Source organism: Carex rostrata, chromosome 18 (assembly GCF_964058835.1).
Source record: "Carex rostrata chromosome 18, lpCarRost1.2, whole genome shotgun sequence".
NCBI classification, from domain to species: Eukaryota; Viridiplantae; Streptophyta; class Magnoliopsida; order Poales; family Cyperaceae; genus Carex; species Carex rostrata.
In genome coordinates this window covers 847,337-868,571 of record NC_135935.1, presented here as the reverse complement: position 1 = coordinate 868,571, position 21,235 = coordinate 847,337, and the positions used below count along the sequence as shown (strand labels likewise).

At 36.5% G+C, this 21,235-nt stretch overlaps 1 long non-coding RNA gene across 1 annotated transcript; it reads left to right on the top strand.

Moving 5' to 3' along the window:
• The first annotated feature begins 1,575 nt into the window (after positions 1-1,575).
• On the top strand, positions 1,576-3,237 carry LOC144569745 (uncharacterized). The gene is made up of 2 exons (XR_013516149.1): positions 1,576-1,939; positions 2,820-3,237. It is a non-coding gene; the product is annotated as an uncharacterized LOC144569745 (long non-coding RNA).
• Positions 3,238-21,235: the final 17,998 nt, after the last annotated feature.

The following is a 21,235-nucleotide window of genomic DNA, read 5'->3' as shown; positions in this document are numbered from 1 at the left end:
TCAACTAACTTTTATATTTATAATGGCTTGTTTAGTAAATATGAAGCATCATATTTTTCAATAATATTTTAATCTAATCACAATTAAAATTTAATTAAACAATATCACATAAATCACACAAATTTAATTTTGAAATAATTTTTTTATTATTTAATAACAAATTTCAAAATAATTAAATCACACAAATACATAAATTGGTCACATTTTTAGATGTACGTACATTAATATTTCACAATAGTACAAATCACAATAGCATAAATTGACAATCCTCTAAATTCGTATCATTTAATTAGCATAATTGGTTCAAAATAAGTCATACAAAAATAAATCACCATAGTTAACTAATTACATATTACAATCCTTAGGAAATATTAAAAATTACCAAGAATCTCTCACCCAGTAGCCTAGCAATTAATTTAGACAAGTAAATTCAGATTAAAAAATCAGCAAGTACTGAGCAAGTAATTCACATTCGGACAAAGGGTCGAAGCCCTCATACCATCACAAGGCATCGTAGAGATGAAGGAAACACAAAAGACATATGAAATTTACCTCTACCACTACTGTCCACTGTCTCTCGCTGCTACTGTAGAATTACATCACAATCTGACAATTACATGAAAACAACAAATTAGCCAAAAAAGAATTGCATACTTGGTTCAAGTTCACTTTTAGATTATATCATGTAAGAAATAAATTATGCAAAGATACAAGGTCTATAATGCAAAAAAGTTAGCAAGAAATTCACACTTTGGAAAAAGGATCGAAGCCCTCATGCCATCACATGCCATCGGAAACTGAACCTGTTGGGGAAAAACCCGTACCAGTAGAAATTTAGTTATCATTTTAGGCCAAAGAAATAGATGATAATTTTCTTCACTTCATTCCCTAATTGCCCACAAAATTTTATGGTCATACACCTCAGGGATGTTAAGCAACTTTACAAAAATGACCCTCTGCTGTCCAAATTAGCAGCTACTGGTACACTAGATTATATGGCATATTTCTCAATGTTTCTCCACACATGATCCCCTAGTAACTTATTAATAACTTGGATTTTCAGATTTTAAATATTGGTAACCACAAGATATTTCTAAATTTTTGGAATTTAGTATACTAAAAAATTATAATTATATGATCTCAAATAAATACCAAAATAAAAAAGGAGGTTTCTGGATTATAAATGTAATTACAAAAATTTCTAATAATAAATAACTTCTCAGATATCCTTAGAAATAAATAAATTTCAGATTTATATCACGACTAAAGAATTCTTAACAATAATCTAACTTTTCAGATTTTAATTAAAGAAATACTTTTTCATGAGTTAATACAATCTAAGAGCATCTACAACGCAGATTGTTTTCGGATTGCTTAGTCCGACGTGTCAATTGCTTAAGTTATTGCTGAGATGTACCCTTTTTTCATATTTAGCAAGTTTGCTTAATAAGAAATGATTTCTTAAAGCCACGCTGGCTAAATGATTGGTTGATATTCTTTCTTTCTGCTCTCTCTCTCTTAACAGAAACGCGCTCTCTCTCTCTCTCTCTTAACAGAAACGCGCTCTCTCTTAAAAAAACGAAGCCTTTTTCATTTGATTTTTCTCAGATTTCTTTATTTTTCGCTATTGTTAATTGCTCTGATTTATTCTCCCTTTTTTTTTTATCTTCATTTAGACCTCCCTCTTGCTCAAGACTTTTTACCCTAGCTATTAACGCTATCTCCGACTATGGGCGCGGAAGCCAGAGAAAGAACAGAAATGGACGAGTCGATGGTGGCAGCATCTCGGAGGCTGTTCAGCGACTCTAGACTGACGAGTCTACACTGGCGTGGAGGGGCATAGAAGAAAGTCAGTTTATTTGGCAGTGTGGCCAGGGTATGATGCTTCTTTGGTATGGTTACTAGAAATGAGACGCCAGATGAAGGAAGATTAGTGCTGGTACGAGAGGGGCTAGCTTCTCAGTGTCTAAAATATTGTCCTTTAATTTTGGTGAAATGTCCAATTTAATTTTGGTGGTTGATGCATCTTGGTGTGACTAATTTATTGTCCTTTATTTAATTTATGTCCATTTTTGTAACTAGTTAATGACAAGAACCAATGCTGTTCTCTTAGAATCGGGTGAAATTAGGACCTTAATTCCAATTAATGGTCTAAAAGGGTACAATGGGTATGAAAACACATTCATTTCCAGGTTATTGTAATTATTTATTGTTTAATTGTTATGAAGTATATGTTTTGCTCTTTTATTTCAAATTAGGGTTCTGCCAATACAGTGCTAAGTTGCTTGAGTTTGGTCCAGGAATACCAAATTGTTCCAGTTAGATACTGCTTAGTGCTTGGCCCAGTGGCCAGCACTAGCAGCATTATACTGGTATATTATGGTACAGCAAATCAGCAATTGCTGATCTGAACAAAGACAATATAGGGTATTGTGCCTTGGATTGGAAATATGTTTATGGTGTAAACAAAGACAATATAGGGTATTGTGCCCCAACAATGTTATTTTTCATTGTTTGTTCTATGAGTATTGTGCCTTGGATTGGAAAGATGAAAAGACATAAGAAGATTTTTTTTTTTTTTACTTCACATCACTGATGATTGATGGATATCAGATTAAACATGGTACCTGAGATAGTAGGGTATTGCTATAAAAAAGTTGGGTCAGTTATTAGTTATAACCCTTGCCACTAGTAGGGTATTTCTGTCATTTTGTCAAGACTATTGAGCTATGATTGACCAGAATTAAGAAATAAGCTGCACATTTGTTGTCAGTTTCAAATTTGATACAAAAATTGACAAGCTATCTCTGTTTTTGCAGGGGAAACATTTTTATGCAAACTGGTTGATGCAGTTCTCTCTATTTTACCATTGAGTGGCGTAATGGTTGATGCAGTTCTCTCTATCAAAAGACAATCACGAGAAGTACCCGCAAATGATTCCTTTGTTATTATGGTGTAGTTTGCTCTAGATGTTTTAATTTTTTTTTTTCATTAAGCTTCCCATGTGGCTACTGTTACAGCTCAGTTTGTTTCATTTTTTTTGTTTTCTTGTATATGCCTCATTCACATTCTATCTCTAAAAAATGGTCTGACAATGTCAAAGGTAGATGCAAAGTTGCAAGCTGGATCAATGTACAGGAAATTATGGACCACTTATCACATTATTTCTTTTTGAATGAATAAACTTGATTCTGCATGTTAAGTTGGATATGGTGTAAAACTGACTTCTTTGGATTTTATTGTGTGTGCATTCAATCGGTGAGATACATAGTATGAAATAAAACCTTTTTAATTCTCATATACGCTGAAATTCTGATAGAATTCTGACATAAGAGAAGAGGCATCCAAGCTAGAAAAAATACACATAATTTCTGCTACTTGCAAACTGGAAGGCACCATGGTACCCAATATACGAATGACTGGTACTGAATGGGCAAAATCTGTAGTTAAGCTTTTTGCATCTTGTTAAGTTTTCATATCCAAGACATAATTGCTGCTACAGGTTTAGTACCAATATACACCCTGGTACCGCTAGTACTTGAGCTTTTATTTATGTTCCTGTTGAATTTAATAAATAAATTTAATTATTTTTCAATAATTTTTTTAATTTTTTTCAGTTGTAACTTTTAAAAGAAGCTAAATTGATTAACCTTATTGTAGTATTATTGTTGTTCTGTTGATTTTCAAAACTAGTGTGTAGGAGCCCCAACAATCTGTCAAATTTAAAATTTCTCAATTTATACATCTAGCCCAGCCCAGAATGATGGATCACAGGATCGCAAGATGAGTGAGAAATTTAGCAAACTGAAATATTATGTTGTTCGAAAGAAGAGGAGAAAACAAGAGCGAGAGCGAGAGAAGATCAGTGAAACAATCGAAAGAAGAGGATAGAGCAAGAGCAAGGCGTAGCGACCAAGAGTGAGAGCAGAACGAGAGAAGAGGAGAGAGCAGGAGCGACACTGCGACAGACAACAAAGGGTCTCTCCAGATTGAAATACGGAGGAGGAAGGAGCCGTTTTTTAATTTTTCGCTGACGTAGCGTTAATTGCAATTTATAGCTGGGATGGAGTGATTTAGAAATTATGGACCTTTAAATTGCTAAATTTAGTGACGTGGCTGTTTAGCAATTAATTTTATTCTAACTAAACAGATGAAATGGCCGAATTTTTTATTAATAGAAAATAAATTATTAAAATATCGAGATTCAATACCGTTTGCATTTTTTTTTTAAAACTAAGAAGAACGGGGTAATACAACCCGTCCCTGCGGACGGACCAACTGAACCCGTCCGGTTAACAAACAATTAACCAACTAAACTAAAACCAAACTAACCGAAAAAAAAAAAGCTTGGACGGGGAAGTCCAACCCGTCCCACATAATTCAATAACGACAAAAACGCACCGCGCGAAAAAAGAAAAAAAAAAAAAAAAAAGCTGGACGGGTTTGTCAAGCCCGTCCGAGAAATCGCAAAAAAAAAAAAAAAAAAATCGGGACAGGGTTGTCAAGCCCGTCCGAGAAAATTCTGCAAAGTTACATTATATTATTATATTATATTATATTATATTATATTATATTATATTATTATATTATATTATATTATATTATTATATTATATTATATTATATTATTATATTATATTATATTATATTATTATATTATATTATTATATTATATTATGATTTTATATATATTATATTATTATATTAATATACTTATATATATATATTATATTATGAATAGAACTAGTTTAGTTGTGTTTAAGTTCACCAAAGTGTTTGGTGAGCTTAACTCCAAAACTTATTAAATCGGTTTCAAATTACGAATCCAAACCGTTAGAACCTGCCTATCTTGCGAGTGATGCATCTACATGTGAAAATTTTAAACGTTCGAATTAATTTAGTATAAAGTCAAGCGGTAAAAAAACGTTCAAAAAATAAATGCACTAAAATTAATCTTTACCGTTAGTGCATTTATTTTTTGAACGTTTTTTTACCGCTTGACTTTATACTAAATTAATTCGAACGTTTAAAATTTTCACATGTAGATGCATCACTCGCAAGATAGGCAGGTTCTAACGGTTTGGATTCGTAATTTGAAACCGATTTAATAAGTTTTGGAGTTAAGCTCACCAAACACTTTGGTGAACTTAAACACAACTAAACTAGTTCTATTCATAATATAATATATATATATAAGTATATTAATATAATAATATAATATATATAAAATCATAATATAATATAATATAATATAATATAATAATATAATATAATATAATAATATAATATAATATAATATAATAATATAATATAATATAATATAATATAATATAATATAATATAATATAATATTATAATATAATATAACGTAACTTTGCAGAATTTTCTCGGACGGGCTTGACAACCCCGTCCCGATTTTTTTTTTTTTTTTTTTTTTTTTGTGATTTCTCGGACGGGCTTGACAAACCCGTCCAGTTTCTTTTCTTTTCTTTTTTTTTCTTTTTTCGCGCGGTGCGTTTTTGTCGTTATTGAATTATGTGGGATGGGTTGGACTTCCCCGTCCAGGTTTTTTTTTTTTTTTTCGGTTAGTTTGGTTTTAGTTTAGTTGGTTAGGTTGGTTAATTGTTTGTTAACCGGACGGGTTCAGTTGGTCCGTCCGCAGGGACGGGTTGTATTACCCCGTTCTTCTTAGTTTTAAAAAAAAAATGCAAACGGTATTGAATCTCGATATTTTAATAATTTATTTTCTATTAATAAAAAATTCGGGATGAAATGGCTATATCATAATTAATCAATTCATGTAAAAAAATAATGAAATCTTTCGGTACCTTAAGACATAATTTTCCATGTAAAAGAGATCTTCAACTCAATTTGACAAAGTCACGGCTTGGAGGAATTTGTTTGATGGCTGCTTGGGAAGACAGTTGAGGGAGGGGTCCAGCTAGGAGTTTGAGAGGAAAAATAAATGGGTCGTGGGTTTTAATTAGTAGATGATAAGATGAGGGATTTAGGAGTTATTGCAGTTATATTTGGTATAAGCTTAAATTTTGGATGGATTTACAATGTTTCTAATGAGGTGTATTTATAATGATTGTGTGGCTCTGTTAGCTGCAGTGTTTTAAATAGCGCGCTATAGCGTTTTCCAACCAAAAAAGCTATGGCGCTATGCCCAAATAGCGCCGCTATAGCGCGCTATTCCGCGCTATAGCGCCGCTATTTGAGCATAGCGCGATTTTTTTAACCCGTACGCTATTTCGCGATAAACGCTATTTAAACCATTGGTTAGCTGTGATTATAGCTAGCATTAATTTATTTATATATGGTACTCTTGATACAGCTATACAATCTATCTATTTTGTTTTCTAGAATTTGTATAAAATTTTTCCGTATTCAAGTTCATTAAAATATAACTAATTGTACCAAAATATTATAATGACAGTTCTGATTACCATAATTAACAAAAAAGTCTGTTTTTCGAAAACGTGACGAAACGTTACATCTTTCTCCCCTTAAAAAAAAAATTATTCTCAAAATTCAAACACTGAATTTTTCGAAAAAGATCTTGTAACCATAATTAATAATAATCATTTTTTCGTGATGTGACGGAATGTGACAAAATCATGTTGAACGGTTCGGATCGACCGTTAGGATTTTAAAAACTCAAATATTAAGTCATTGTACGGAGACTCTCTATACTACGCGTAGCACCGTAACCAACTCCCATATCTATATCTAATTTTTTTTAATACATATTAAATATTATCCGCTCAATTTTCACCCTTGGTCCTTACTGATGAACATAAACAATGACAAAAATATATACACACACACAAAACGGAACAGACGTGTAAGATATTTTTAATAAATCAGTTTTGACTCGTGTAAAGATATATAAAAAAAGGATAAGATCTGCTGCTAAAAATATAAAATCTATTAAACAAATGATTATTTTCTGTTATAAGCTTATAGCCTAGGAGATCCGGAAAGCGGGAATTGATAAACCAAGGCACCAAGCTAGATGTCTTAGGGCTTTTTCTCAAAAAACGGAAGGCAGTGATTGAGAAACCATGCTAGATGCCTAATAAGGGCTTTTTCTCAAAAAAGAAACCAAGCTAGTCCCCAGGGACAGTTGTTAACATGAACCTTTTTTTTACCTTTAAGCTTATATCAATTTTGAAATTTAAACTTGAAATTCAGAGGAGAATTTCTGTTGCACCCTGCTTGTATGTTGGAAGTGTCAACTTTAGATAAGTACACGGCAGCTATTGCTTCTTTATCACATCTCTCTCAAGGGTGGCTTTGAATAACCATATACTTTTATTTTTTCAGAAAAGAATAAGCATATACTGGGGCTGTTTAGCATATACTAAATCTGTGCTTTTCAAAGTGCACTGTTTCCATTGACTTGTTAAGTTTTATGCAGTATGTTGAATAAACTAACACTTATTCATGACTTTTTTTGAGAAAAATATTCATGACTTGAATGGAAAGCACGTGTCAATTTTAGAAACGCCAAAACTGCTCTGTTCAGTAGAACAGAAATATTCTTTTTCCACGTCGTGCCATACATGTGCTTCGAATTATCTATTATAAAATTCAAATATCAAATAGTAAAAGGAGAATTTTATAAAGTACTTCTATTTTTTAAAACAACAAACAAAATGTCTACTACTTCTTTTTTTGTCTTACTGACTTCGTGGACCCCAAATACAAATTTCCTTCTTTCCTTCCAAACTGATGTCTGAATTTAGAATTATTAAAATCAACATTTGATCTATACAGTCGCAAAGACAATGTCGAGAGGTTACGGATTAAAAGTTAAAAAGTTTGAATATAAATTTTAAATAGTTAAGTAACTTTATCTTCAACTTTTATTTGAAAATCTAATAGTTGACAAATTTAACTGCACAAATGTATTTCTTGTAGATTGTTCTAAAAGCTTGGAACTTTTGTTACCAGTGAAGTATAAAGATTATATGTACTGTTAATATTATTTATGACTATTTTTTTGAATTGGTCTATTAACTTACCAAAGTGAACTAGAGAGGGAGCGAAAATGAGTGAAGTCGCCTGGACAACCGTAACCCGCCGGAAACCCTTCCCCATCCATTGGCGCCATGCACCTGAACCACCTACCACCTGCAAACCTTTCTCTCCCTATCGGCCATCATATGCCCAGATGGTCCGCCACCACCCCAACCAACCACAACCCTAAACCTAAGACCACCTCACCTGCAACCCCAAACATCGGTATCCTTCCCTTTCCCCCACTCAACACACCAATCTCACCACCATCACCCAACAGAGCCCCGTACACCTCCCCATACACCACGCCAGGTCTCCGCTTCCCCCCTTCACCACACTTCATGGAATGGCGGGGTAGATGCTTCAAGTGCTGCAAAAGAGGACACACGGCGATACAATGCAGAAACCTAACCAAATGTGGTCGCTGCTGGGGTGACGGTCATACAGGTGTTAGATGCTCTAAGGTTCTCAACCCATCCGCAACCCCATATCGCCAACAGAACAATCCACCTCCTCCCAGAGAAGAGGAAACCTTTGAAGAGTTGCTTACAGGCTGCTACCCGGCTATCCCTAAGCCGTTTCCACCTGGAAGGCCAACTAAAGCATACTGCTATATCGACATGGACAAAGAACATCAACAGGAGGTCTCCCGACTCAAAGAGGTGGTGGTTCTATATGCCCCGGAGATTGAGGTTGATCTGTCTATAGATCAAGTTGCTGAATATGCGGCTATGACTGGGCTAACCACGGCAAGTGAGGTCAGTATTGGGATAATGACGAAGTCAAGATACCTCATCCAGCTGCCCCCAGGAATATCACCGGATGCCTTCATCAGAGCCATACCATCACAAGTCTGGGAACTGGGATATTCTTTCTACCAATGGAGCCCGGCTGATGATGCAGCAATAAACATTGCCCAATACAAAGTCTTGCTAGACCTTGTAGGCACTCCCCCCTACCTGAGTAAGGAATCAGACATTGCTCGTGCCACCAGTTCATTTGGGTTGTACTTGGGAACGGTGGAACAGAACACGGCTGGAGATGTAGCGTGTTGGACACTAGCAGTAGCCGTTCAGGAACTAGAACGCATCCCACAACATTTAGTTTTTGTAGCTGGCGGCCTAGAAACTGTGGTGGAGATCTTACCCAAGACATGGCTCGAATCCTCTCTCTACAACCCCGATGACTTACCAAAACCGCCGAAGAAGTTCACAGCCCCACCACCTCTCTCAAGTCAAAGGGAGGTAGACCAATCAACCATAGACAACACTAGCCTGCTCATGCTAGCAAAACAAGCAATCGAGGAAATGTGCCGAGGTAGAGAACTGGACTCTCTGCCGCCTGAGCTAAAGGCGGTGCTCTCCGGGCCAAGGCCGGAACAGACAATAAAACACACACAATCCACACCGAAGAAAGTCACATCAGATCCCAAGCCTAAACCGCCATTGCTAAACTCACACCCAGAAAAAGAACCAACAAATTATGTGACGGGTCATCATCAAACAGGCAGCCAATCCGCCACATTGACTTAACAGGACCCCCAGCCGCAAAAAGTCACAGACCCTCATCACTCCAGTCCAATGTGCACTGAAAACTCTGAGATTCCTCTGCCACAGTTGTCCCATCATCCACAGTGGTCAGCAACCCTGCAGGAGAACCTTCTCCAAATCGTCCTCGAGATAAGGAAAAGGCCAAAATAGTGGACAGCGGTGACACGGACAACGAGGCTGATTTGGTGGTTCAAATTTTGAGGAGAGACCAAGCAGATGGCCAACACGTGTCACATCCAATGACACGGCTTAATGGAGAAAATTACAAAGCCCAAAACATGATCCGTGGAGAGCACTCTGGGCCCAAACCCAAACTAAAAAAGAAACAAACAGAAGCCCAACTCCAATTCGACCCCAAAGGCTACATTGAAATCACTGTGGACTTTGACCATTGCTCCAGAATAGCTACAGCCTGTGGGCTACAAACAGAGGAGATCATCTCTGTTTTAAATGAAGATAATTTGGCAAGACAAGCCGGCCGAGCCCAAAACCAAGCAGAAACAGAGCACAACCTAGAAGGACATCAATCTAACCTCGATCCGGACTCAGGAAGGGAATTGAGCTCGGGTTCTGAGACCGATTAAATCAGTTTGAAGGGGATAGATAGAAGTGAAGTCATATTAAGTTCAAATGAAGATGAAAAAATTTACACTTTTATCATTGAATTGTAGAGGGCTTGGCAATTTAGATAAGTGTATAGAGGTGAGAGATATTATTCGTTCATCGAGATGTGATGTTGTTTGTTTACAAGAAACGAAATGGAGTACATTTGATTTTGTTTATGTTGCTTGTGTTCTTCCGTCCTTTTTTGAGAGAAATTGTGTTTTTCTACAAGCCATTGGATCGAGGGGGGGCTGCCTCATTTCATGGAAGCGCAATTACAGACTTGAAACCTCTTGGGCAACGAGAAACACCATAACAGCTGCACTGACCCAAATCACTACGGGTCATCAATTTCTGGTAACAAACACCTATGGACCAAGCAGAGATAACCAAAAACACGAGTACATCAGAGAATTGCGAAAGCTTGCCGACCTAGTTCAGTTACCTTGGATCCTAGCCGGCGACTTCAATTTAATCCGATGGATGATCGATCGCTCTGGAATGGTCACAGAACTCGGGCTGCTAAACTCATTCAACAACCTGATTTTTGACCTTGCTTTAATTGATGTCCCTTTATCCAACAGAGCCTATACTTGGTCAAATAATAGGCCCCAACCATCTTTCTCCAAATTAGACCGAGTTTTCATCACTAACCATTGGACTAATCAATTCCCAATGATAGTCCTCTCAGCCCTAGCAGTTACAGTGTCAGACCATACCCCAATTCTTTTAACATGCAAGCAGTTACAAACCCGACCAAGACCTTACCGACTTGAGCGATTCTGGTTCCAGTTTGAAGAAGCCAAACAGATAATAAGGAGAGTTTGGTCTGACCAAAATACCCCCGAACAGACCTTTCACACAAAAACAATGAGGATGCACAAAGAGTTAAGGGCATGGCACAGTACTAATCATAGTCAAATGAGAGTGCAACTGGAGAACTCTAAAAGAGCAATTATGTTCTTTGACCAGATAGAAGAGAGGCGAAATTTAGATGCACTGGAATTCGGTTTCAGACAACTGTTGAGACAAAGATCTTCTCTCTTAGCAAAACTGATGGAAATCAAATGGTGTCAAAGGGCAAGATGCAAGTGGCTTAAGGAGGGAGATAACAACACACACTTCTTTCATGCTTATGCCTCTTCACGGCTGAGACAAAATACAATACTTTCCATCCAACACGAAGGGCAAACACAAACAAGTGAAGAGGCAATTCGAGCAATCTTCTTGCAGCACATGGAGACGACAATTGGCACAGATAACCTAGTGGCCAAATATGATCTCAGGAGCCTATATCCGCGCCCCCACCATCTGACAAGATTACAAAATTTCTTTTTTTTGCAGGAAGTGGAAGAAACAGTATCACAACTGGCCGACAACAAGGCGTGCGGCCTCGATGGATTACCAAACGAATTTGCAAAAACATACTGGAATGAGATAAAAGATCAAATCATGAGCATCTTGCGAGCATTCCACATGGGCACGGCCAACCTACAACACCTAAACCATGCAAACATCACTATGATACCTAAAAAGGAAGGAGCAAATGAAGTAGGGGATTTTAGACCCATTAGCATAATTAGCCTTGTCCCTAAAATTATAACCAAAATCCTAGCTACAAGACTATCTAGATTCCTACCCGAACTCGTATCCATCCGACAAACTGCCTTTATAAGGGGAAGGCAAATCTCAGAAAATTTCATCTCAACAAGAGAAATGCTCCAACACATAGCACAAGTCAAAAGCCCGGCGATCTTTCTTAAAATAGACTTCTCGAAAACGTTCGATTCAATAAATTGGACCTTTCTGCTAAACATCATGCAAACAAGAGGCTTCCCGACAAAATGGGTGAATTGGATAGATCAACTACTCAAAACTTCCTCTTCTCGAGTGGTCATCAATGGAGAAACCACACCCTACTTCCAACACAGAAAAGGCCTTCGTCAAGGCGACCCCCTCTCACCTCTATTATTCGTGTTGGCAGTGGATGTACTACAAAGCATAATAGAGGCAGCCAACACCACCTTAAAACAGCCACTTACCAAAAAATTGATGGAACCGATAATAGCCCTCCAATACGCAGATGATACTATTATAATTGCAAAGGCAGATTTGACCACAATGATTACCCTCAAATTAATCCTTAGGCTATTCACTAGAGTCTCAGGCCTCCGAATAAACTACTCCAAAAGTGCTTTCGTGCCTCTTAACCTATCCCCAAACAGAATTCAACAAGCAAGGATGGTCTTTAATTGTGCTCAAATGGATTTTCCTATAACTTATCTAGGAATGCCTTTGACAATTAAGAGACCGAGAAGATGTGATTTCATGCCACTGATAGAAAAGATTGAAAGGCGCTTAGATGGTTGGCAAGGAAAGCTTTTATCAAGAGGTGGTCGCCTTGTGCTGCAAAATGCAGTCCTAGCCTCAATTTCGATCTATCATATGACATGCTTTATCCTACCAAAGTGGGTCCTCAAACGCATTGACCAGATCCATAGAGGTTTCCTTTGGGGCAGATCGGACACGAAGAAAGGGATGTCCCTGCTCAACTGGCAAATGGTTTGTACACCGAAGATATGGGGTGGCTTAGGGGCATCTAATTTGGAACTCAGGAACATTGCTCTCATCCTGCGATGGTGGTGGAAAATGCAAGCACAACCAGACAGCTTATGGGCCTCAACAGCCATAACATTGAGAGGACTTCACAATCAAACCGATGGACCACAAATATGGGCAGTGTCAGGATCGTTCTTCTGGACAGCTCTGATCAAATTAAAAAACCTATACCACTGGAGTACGTTGTCACACCCCGCGGCCACGGGTAGTAACAGTCCCCCGCCGTAAGCATACAACGCCGTGTATGCTTACAAGGCTAATCACAATTTAAACCAAACAACACGCAATTCAAAACGAGTTTCTAATATAAAATCAGAGTACACAGTCTGGACAGTAAATAGTACAATATAAGTATCTCCTCCGGATACCAACCACGAGGCCTACCCTAAATCTATACAACAAAAACACATCTAGGGTCGTATACTGGTAAGTTACTAAGGCCTACTACTCTCGTGCCTCTCCGGAATCCGTCGCACCAGTACCTGTAACATAACGGGGAAGGTGGGGGTGAGAATAAATTCTCAGTGCGAAAATTTGCCACAGTTTAGACTATTGGACTTGCAATCAAACTCTATATTCAAAGATGAAACCCAAACAATACCAATGCAACAGTTATATAAGAAACATAAATAACAGAATGCCACTACTCGACAACAGTTAATCAACCTGAAACACAGTTTACGGAATTTACAATATGGATTTCAAACACAACATATATTTTGGCTTAACTCGATTCCTAACTCAGTTCAATTGGGCTTGTAGCAATTACAAATGTTCTCTCGAGCTGAACCGTTATCAAACCCACATCTATAGGGTTACAGACGCCTACAGATGGCCAACCGCTGGACCTTTTATCAGACACCCATCTGCAATTGCTGTTTGGCTTGACCATTTCCTAAGGTCCGGTTACAAGTCACCAATACAGGTCAACTTGACACAATGCAACACACGGAAATCAAAGTTACCTAGACAGGTCAACTTTGCTTAATCTCAACAAATATATTTATCAAAGCCACACATATAGGTCAGTCTCGCAAAATCATCACAGGTCAACGCATAAGTCAGCAGCGTCACCTTATCCAGCCACCTAAACAGGTCGGCCTGGCAAATTCTAACAGGTCAACGCATAAGTCAGCAGCGTCACCTTATCCAGCCACCTAAACAGGTCGGTCTGGCAAATTCTCACAGGTCAACGCATAAGTCAGCAGCGTCACCTTATCCAGCCACCTAAACAGGTCGGCCTGGCAAATTCATAAACACAGGTCAACGGATAGGTCACCGTTACCTTATCCAGCCACCTAAACAGGTCGGCCTGGCAGATTCATTCACAACAAGCACAAGTCATAGAACTAAACAATTAATAACCGTACCAACATGCAAATCAACCTTAACTAAAACAATTCAATCATTCTCATTTATGCAAGAATCAATATGCAGTATGAATTCCAAAGTATGCAACAATTAATCATTCAACATGACAAACGAATAAACAGTTTAATTCCTGAAAATAAAGTATCAAACAAGTCCAAGAATCCCGCACCTGTTTGACGAGCGTACCGCTTAAGCTAAGGATCGGACGTCTCGTATGGTCTCGCAAGTTCTTGCTCGACCGAGCCTACACCTATATCATACGTATACTTGGTTTAATTCGGGTTCAGTGGTCTATACGTTTACTTAGGGCTTGTACAGTCCTAAATCAGTTCTCATGGTTTGGTATCGATTCTTTTCGGTTCCTTCTTTCTTACCAAAATCTCACCAAACGGTACACAATTCCTTCTAGGCCCTCTAGCCTTATACTATGTCACTTTGGTAACCATCAATCACCGCTTTACTACTTTGGTTCTCGGTTCATTTCAATTTACCGTTTGGTTAACCCTAATTTGGTCAAAATCTCAAATCAGTCGTTAAATGTTCTAGAAATTCACGATCAGGAGGCAACCCTACCGATTACAAGTCTAATTGGTCGGGTTAAGCAAATCAAATCACGATTAGGCCAACTTTCAATTTTGGCACGAAACCCTAGAAATCAGATTTCATAAATCGGAAGAAATCGGGAAAAAGAATGACAAACAAACTAGTAAGAAGTGTAGAGGAACTAGTCCTCGAGCAATTCGAGCACAAATCTCGGGTTTAAAACGAGAATCCGAGAAGTCGAGAAAATTCGAGGTTTCGAAAGTAAAAAGGAGAGAAAGAAATACCAAATAGAAGGGTTCTGAGAGATCCTCGGCTGCTTTCTCGGTTTCAAACTCGATTTCTCGCAACAATCGGGAGTCTGGAAGAAACGGAAACTCACGGGATCTTTTCCTTCTCTCTTAACCGAAAATAACTTAGAAATGGGGATAATGGTGAAGTGAGAGAGAGAGAAGGTTTAATTTGGGTTTTAGGGTTAAAATTACCCTAAATGCGGATTAGCCAATCCGCACTGCGGGTTACCTAATCCGCACTCGAGACTTAGTCGGTTGTCAGCCGAATCCAGGAAAAGTCCGAGCCTACTGCGGATGAACCTGATCCGCACTGCGGTGCACCCTCATCCGCACTCACTACTTAGCCGATTTCAGGAAAATTCAGTGCAATACAGAAATTCATGAGTGCGGCTAAACTAATCCGCACTGCGGATCCCTCACCCGCACTCACTACTTAGTCATATTTTTGTCAAAATTCCAGAAAAATCCTGAGCCACTGCGGATGAGGTTGATCCGCACTGCGGTCAATCTAATCCGCACTGAGCCCATAAGGTTCCGAAATCTCGAAATTTCGACGCGGTTTCAATTCACAATTAACTTACTTATTTAGGGAAACCTTAATTAAGGTTTAAACTTCCATTTTATTAACACAATTTATCGGTTCTTCCTTTTAAATCATTTCAATTTAATTGTAAAAATTTCGTAACGTAACATACGTACTGGGAAATAGGTCAAGGCGCACTCATATCATTCTGGTTCGATACATGGAATAGACAACCGCTAAGAGACCTAAAAGATGGATTACCAAGACCACCATCCCTGAGAATATCTCTGAGAGATGCATGGCCTTTGATACCACAATTGACTCCTCAATTAGATCATGAAACAGTCCAATTCACCCAACAAGAAGATGAAGAAAGGTGGCGATGGACAACTAATGGGCAGTACTCGGCAAATTCCTTCTATAAAACAGTGCTAGCAGGTGGAAAAATCAGGTGGCATTTTACCTATACATGGCACTGCCATACCCCTCTAAAGGTTAAGGTGTTCACTCTACTACTGCTTCAAGGGAGAATACTGACACGTGATGTGCTACTCAGAAGGGGTATCCAATGTGACATGAGATGTGTACTCTGCGAATCATGCCAAACTGAGACAACAAATCATATCATGTTCACATGTCCATATGCTAAAGCAATTTGGGAGGAAATTCACAGGAGCACAAACACAACAATCATGGTACAAGGAGACTCAGTACAGAGTACATGGGACAAATCATGGCAAAGGGTGAGAAGGCAAGGCAATCTTCCAAGAAAGGAATGGGCCTCACGATTAATGTGTGCAGTTTGGCTAATTTGGAGGCAGCGCAACGATAAGGTTTTCCGAGGCAGAACCATACCCCCAACAATTCTGGCAAACCAAATTAAGCATGAAGGAGACCTATGGATGAGATTCTGCAGGAATTCAATCAGTAGAGAGGGAATAGGCTAAATCAGAATGTAACTCTTAGGTAACAGGAAAGGTTGAGATGTGTATCCTAAACTTGCATGCAATGCATGGGGTTCTGATACTCTGTAAACAATTACTTTGGTAGCCACTACCAATTTTCTCAAAAAAAAAAAAATTATTTATGACTGTACAGCTCGATATCAATGTTAATTAAAATTGGCTTAAGAAATGTTCAAAGAAGTTATATGGATTTTTTAAATCAGTGCTCATCATCCATGCTAAATGCGTAAAAACAAAAACTAATATGGTAATATATACTAATTGTGACCAGCGTAGCTGCGTAAAAAGAGCCGATTTTTTTATTAATACTAAAAAAAAACACTAGATCTACCTTCGGTTTTCAAAAATTTTCAAAAAAATATCTTGACTGCCCCACTGTAGAGCGGTCCACTTCCATACCTGACTATCTTATAGTGGGACGGTTTCCTATGATTTTTTTTTCAACTTTTTTGTCCGACTGCTCCACTATGGAATGGTTGGCTATATTTTTCTTTTTTAGAAATTTTAGTATGTATAAAATGATTTTTATTCTTTTTTACCACACATAAAAATTATTAGCTCTAGATGGATATGTAAAAGAGAAATACCATCTTGATCCTTAAATACATGCATCCTCCACGGCTCCACACATGCTCCAGCCGTTTGGTACAAAGTAGGATAAGGCCTAAGCATGTGTAATTTAGAATCTTTCTCTACTCGAGCAGGGTACGTTGAGGTCAGAGATTTCTGAATTAGAAAAATGGGTCATAGTACTTGATCTGTTCAACATGTTACATGTTCATACGGGCATACGGCTGCTACTAATAATAGCACTACAAATTTTATTATTAAGTATTAACACAACACTTTCAAATTTCTGATTTTATGAATAATTTTATCCCTCCTTTTGGGCCTGTTCGGTAGCAGTCCAAAAATTACTGTTCATGTAAGAAAAAAATATTCACTCGGATTTAATTTTTTTTTTCCACAATAACAATAATTTTTAGTTCAAAATTTTTGCAATCCGGTTTCCATTCCTATTCCTCTCCGTCCGCCAAACACGCCCTAATATCCTCTTCATGTGACATTTTTGCTTTATTAACAATGGCTTGTTATGGCTTTTCTTAAGTTTTATTTATTAGTTGTTTCATTTTTATAATTGTTGCCCTCTGTGAATGAAAAAAATAGAAAGATAATAATAATAATAACAATAATAAATCCGAGAGCACTGTGATTGTTGAATCATAGTCTACAGTGACAGAACCACATTAAATCAAAGACATGCAATTATCTACTCCTGAATTTTAAAAATCGAATATAAATTTATATATAATCGAGTTATTGTCTACTCCCGAAGAAAAGTTTGTTTACTTCTGAACAGTCCACAATCTAAATTAATCACGGTAATCCGTAACCCATTAGTTGTATCAGTAAAAGATATTGCACTCCAAATAAAAATCATGACTACACTGTTGATCTGACGACCGGATTCAAATAAATAAGTGTACAGGACATGGATATAAAATCGAAAAGAACAAATGAACAGTTGATGAATTAAAATTGAAGAGACCTTCCCCTTCACAGACGTACATGATAGCTTAGCTCATTTATCTTGTCACGGTGCAAACCGATAAGCTTTGGTTTGTACTTTGTACATAGGACAGGAGATATGATATGATATGATATATGCCTCACTGACGCAACACAACTATAACTTTTCTAGCACATCCACTAATTCAGGTAAACCCCAACTTTTCAACTCTGCGTAGTGACATTTTTGCTTTATTAACAATTGTCTGTTATGGCTTTTCTTAAGTTCTATTTATTAGCTGTTTCATTTTTATATTGCTGTCCTCTTTGAATGAAAAAAAATATAGAAAGATGATGACAATAATAATAATAATAATAATAATAATTGTTGGATAAGGTTTTTACTATACATGTCTTTCTTGCGAGAGATTATGAATTCAAAATTCAGATGAGAAAAATCCTTCATTGTGTGTAATAACAAAGGTTAGAGAATGATATTGGGTGGCTTGATTCCTAATAATTCAAAGAAAAAACATTGGGTATATAGATCCGAGCACTATGATCGTTGGTTTGCATTGGCGGAACCACGTTAAATTAGGAATATGCAATTGTCTACTCCTGAATTTTGAAAACCGAATATAAATTTATATATAATCAGGTTGTTGTCTACTTTTAAAAACTTCTTCGTTTACTTCTAGACAGTTTACGATCTAAATTAATCATGACAATCCGCAACCCACTGGTTGTATCAGTAAAAAAATTTGCTACTCCAAGTAAAAATCATGACTACACTGTTGACCTGACGACTGGATTCAAATAAATAAGTGTAAAGGACATGGATTTAAAATCGAAAAGAACAGATGAACAGTTGATGAATTAAAATTGAAGTCCTTCCCCTTTACAGACGGACATGATAGCTTAGCTCATTTATCTTGTCACGGTGCAAACCGGTAAGCTTTAGTTTGTACATAGGACAGGAGATATGATCTGATCTGATCTGATATGATATGATATATACCTCACTCACGCAACACAAGTACACAACTATAACTTTTCTAACACATCCACTAATTCAGGTAAACCCCAACTTTTCAGCTCTGCGTATTACAATTCGTGGAGTACTAAACGAGATAAGCTGAAAAGGAAAAACCTAATTCTTCCACCATAAATCTCACTACAAAAAAGGCTGGCGCTGGACCGCTGGGAATGGTATTACTGGACGGGCCCTCACCAATTCTTAGAATCGCATTATAGAGCCTAAATTGATCTCAACCGTTCACGTCAGATCAAACAAATCAACTCATGTCTGACAGTCTGAGGTAACTTTTTTTTATAAGGGATGTGATATGAGTACCCGCACTCTCATCCCTCCATTATCTTCCCAATTTTATTTGTTCAATCTCATTCACATTTCTCATGATCTATAAGTAATTTTACGAATATAAAACCACGAACGTCTTCTACGCAATTTTATTTTTCAAATGAGATCTATGATGACATACTTTCGAGCTCGTCATCACACAAGTATTTATACCTCGTCATTTAAGTATTTATACCTAGTATTTTTCACATATGACACTGCTGACATTTAAAAGTATTAATATCAAGTATTACAAGTATTTATACCTATGCACGGAAGTATTTATATCTATGTAGTCAACTATTTTTGTTAGAGAAAGGTTGACGCAGGGATGATTAGGGAAATGTGATGCGTTGATGCGGTGTCCACGATTAGGGATAAAGTACTTATAAGTATAGGTATAAATATTTGCACAATGAGGTATAAATACTTGCACAATGAGGTATAAATACTTGTGTGACGATGAATCCGAAAGTACGTCATTATGGATCTCATTTGAAAGATAAAATTGTGTAGAATACGTTCATGGTTTTAGATTCACAAAATTCCTCATAGAACGTGAGAAATGTGGAAGATATTGAAAAAAAAAACTCACCTCTAAAAACGTGTATAATTCTTCTCCCATGTAGTTTGAGTGGTCTCTCTATATAGCTATATCAAGTTAGACATGCAAGTATTCATATTTTAATTTGCAAGTATTAATTTATTATCTTCCAAGTATTTATACACATGAATTTAATTAAATTTTGAAGATCACAGTGTAGTGAATAAATTTAATTAAACTAGTTAGTTAAGTTATTTTATGGGAAGTTAAAATATGTTTAAGATGTGGAGGTACAATGCGGGTACTGGAGTGTGGGGATTGAAATAATTATTCTTTTTATAAACCGTTGTTAAAAAAAAAAACCAAAGAACATGATTGGTGTAATTTTTGGAAAAAAATCGGCACTGATGCATGGTTTTTGAAAAAAAAAAAAAAAAAATTCCCCAATCATGTATTATTTTTTCTTATTTTTTTGGTATAACGGTTTATAAAAAAATTCATGTCTGAACCGTTTTTTTTTCTGTAGAATTAAATCAAATTAAAAAATGACATAAAATTTTTCATATTTGTCAAATAACACAACTGAGATGCTTCAGAACGCTATTACAAATAGAAGATTCTTAATGATGTCAACTACAACTTCTTTTTCCTTTTTCCGCTTAAAGCTTTTTAATTATGAACTATCCCATGACATCTGCCATTGAAAGATTTGTTATTATTATAAAATTATGGTAATCTTTTCACCGATAGTTCTAAAATTTATTCTGTCACTAGCCTTTTATTAATTATTATGATTATTATTTAAAAAATTTATCAAATATTCAACATTTTTTATTTTACTTTTTATTTATAAAACAGATGATGATATTAGGTTTTTTTGTAATAATAAGTGTAAGGCTATCTGTGAAAAATTACCATTATTTATAATAACCAAAAGACCTTTCACAGAAACAAAAAAAAAAAACTTTCAGAGGCAAATGTAGTGGGAGAATTGTTACAAAAAAAATCAGGTGACACAGTGACACTGTAGTCGAAATAATTAAGAATCTTAGAGAATCTCTTACAAATTAAATTGTAAAATTCTGGTTAGCACTTTCATAAATTTTGTTGGTATTTTCATTTTCACTTTCATAAATGCAATTAATTTATATTTATTTGACTGTTGTTTGAAATTTTGTTGGTATTAATGTCACATATTTAACTTGAGGAGGGTTCAAATGTCTCTATTTTTTGTACCTCTATTTTTTAAAACTTTAATAACTCAAAATTTAAAACTTAAAATTCAAAATAAAACCGTTAGATGTGATCTATGTTATTTTCTCTATGTGCTCATA